The sequence below is a fragment of the Rhinoderma darwinii genome, chromosome 6 (genome assembly GCF_050947455.1).
Source record: "Rhinoderma darwinii isolate aRhiDar2 chromosome 6, aRhiDar2.hap1, whole genome shotgun sequence".
Lineage (NCBI taxonomy): Eukaryota > Metazoa > Chordata > Amphibia > Anura > Rhinodermatidae > Rhinoderma > Rhinoderma darwinii.
This window is the reverse complement of record NC_134692.1, coordinates 15,867,196-15,870,042: the sequence shown is the minus strand read 5'-3', so window position 1 is coordinate 15,870,042 and position 2,847 is coordinate 15,867,196.

The following is a 2,847-nucleotide window of genomic DNA, read 5'->3' as shown; positions in this document are numbered from 1 at the left end:
CGCACGGAGATGCTGAGCAGCGGGCCTCAAAAATAGAACTGGGCATGCGTAGAAGAGCACTCGGGAGCTCAAATGCAATTTGCGCGTGCGCAGCCAGTACGCCATGTAAACAGTACTGTGAGTAAGTGTGTTATTATGAAGGGTGAACGAATTTCTATACAGAAATGCAGAATGTCACTATTCATTTGAGTGTTCTAGGGGTATAAAATTGATGCAATGCGTTTACATGTATTGGAATGGCATTTTTTTTTAAAGTTGCAATTTCCTGCATTGTCAGTTGCTCCTTAGCAAACTGACGGTTTTTGTAATGTCAATGGGCGTCATGTATAAAAACAGTTGTGGCAGGCTTTGATTTTTCCCAGTTAAGGTATAATGCTGACAAATGAGAGTCTGAGGTCGGTTGCTGAGGAGCAACTGACGTAATAGGAAATAATGCAATAGTGCGATATTTCTGCAACGCAAAACCGTAGGCGTGAGATTTAAACATTTTCCTAAACAGTATGAACCCTCAAAATATTAGGTAAATAAAACATTTTCTAATAGGGTATACATTACATACGAATCCATTGACTTCATAGTGACATGACGTTATGCGGTCGCATCGTCCAATCACTGACGTGGGAGGCTGCAGAAACATAAAAAGATGATTATTGTTGCCTGCATTGACCGGATGCCGCGGCCACATGACGTTACTTCACTATAAGGCCATGTTCAGACGTGGTCGGAATTTTTTCCGCTGCAAATGTTTGGGGCAATTACGCAACGAATCTGCACCAACATTTGCATATTTGACAGGTAATTCAGACGTTGCAGATATCACAGCGGACTTGCCACAGATTTCAGTTTTTGCATTGCAAAGGCTGAAATCCGCAGTGAAATTCCGCTTCTTCTCCGCAACGTCATGAGCTGCTGCGGAGGGAGAATTCTGCACCGCAGCCTGATTTCCGCACAGTTATTTTCTGCATTGTCTGAACTAAGTTTCCTAAAAATGTATAGAAACAAATGTAAAAAACATCCGCTGGAGAATTCCACTGCGGAATGTCCGCAACGTAATTCAACAGCAATTCCGCTACGTCTGAACGTGCCCTAAAGGCAGCATCGCTGACACGTGGCGTTGCCACAACCAGGGATAGGAGTCCAATTTTACCAGAGAATCTATTATACATGTCATTATGATATTTTTCTGGTCGTACATGGAGAACACTGCCATATACTGTCCCTGTCTGACCCCTCCCCCCGCGTCACCAGTACAGCAAGAATCCGATAATTTCCTTTTCTAGGAGAAACATTCCTACAAGTGTTGCATTTATTTGCATACTTTTGCATTGATTTCTATGAAGTAAGTTTTAGGAAATAATTGCAAAAATTGCTGTAAAAACCATCAAATGCAACTCCTTTCAGATAGGAGCCGCCGCGGCAATCAGGTCCGGCCAGCCGCGAATGCTGTGTGCAGCCCGTCATTCACCCTACAGCTGCCACTGCGGGGGAAATGTGTTACATGACAAGTATTCAGATGAGTGGCTTTCAGGTGGACAGCTCCAGTCCTCCATTCTGGCTTATAGAGGGGGGTCCCGAGCTGAGGACCCCCCTCTATGACGTCCACATGCCCTAATATCCGATGTGGACAGGGCTCATCTTGATGATATAACCGATTGACTTTTTTTTACCAACGTTTTTGGGGTGCAGTAGTGCTTATTGTTTTACACCGTGAACCAACCGTACTGTACGCACATTGTACCATATCGTGCCCACATAATAGGGCCATAGAATCCCTAAATGATAATGTTATATAGTGTCCAAATAATAGTCTACTCAGTTCATAAAATGACAATATAGGTGTCTATTGGGAAAACCATAATTGTTCTGGTGTCTTACATATTTAAAGGGGTTCTCCGCGTTGCACAATCCCTACTTGTTAGAGGGGTCAATTGAAAATAAACTGATTACAAAGTATCCCCCTGATGGGATTCCCCAAAATCAGCTGTAATCTGTTGGAAAATCTGGTAGTAATTGTTCAATTTTCCTACAGTGCCACCACAGGGGAAACGCAGCATTACACAGTGCTCATTCATATCAATGGGTTGTCTGTGTAATACAGGACAGGACAGGTCCTCCAGAGAGAGACGCTCTTTGTAACCGCTCTCCACTCTGACCAAGAGATGAGGATCCTGAACAGAGGACCCCCCGATATTAACTCACAATTTTAAAAATCACTTCTCTAAACTGGACAACTCCTTTAAGAAAAAAAATGTCTGGTGTCCAATGGCCTAATTATAGCAATTTCACTTGTGTCAGATTGGACAATATATAATATCCCGGGTGTCTTGTAATATAATAAATAATAGATCTGGTGATTAGTGGAATAATTAATAATATTCCCAATACCAAATAGGTTAATAAATCATTTTCCCAGTGTCAGGTAAGTTAATAAATAATATTCCGTGTGTGAAGTGGATAAATAATATTTGATAATTTACTGTAATAGAATACTCGAAGTCTCCCAGGAGTTTCATGATTATTTAAAACCACAAAGCTGCCGGGCCCAGAACTCCGAGGTCAGGCCTAATACTACATCATTCATAGTAGAGGTGAGTTAATTTCCTATAATTCACACTTAGGCCGGATTCACACGAGCGAGTGCGTTTTGCGCACGCAAAAAAACGCTGCGTTTTTCATGCGCAAAAGGCACTTAACAGCTCCGTGTGTCAGCCCCGTATGATGCGCGGCTGCATGATTTTCGCGCAGCCGCCATCATTGACACTCCGTTTGGATGTTTGTAAACAGAAAAGCACGTGGTGCTTTTCTGTTTTCATTCATAGTTTTACTGCTGTTGCGCGAATCACGCGC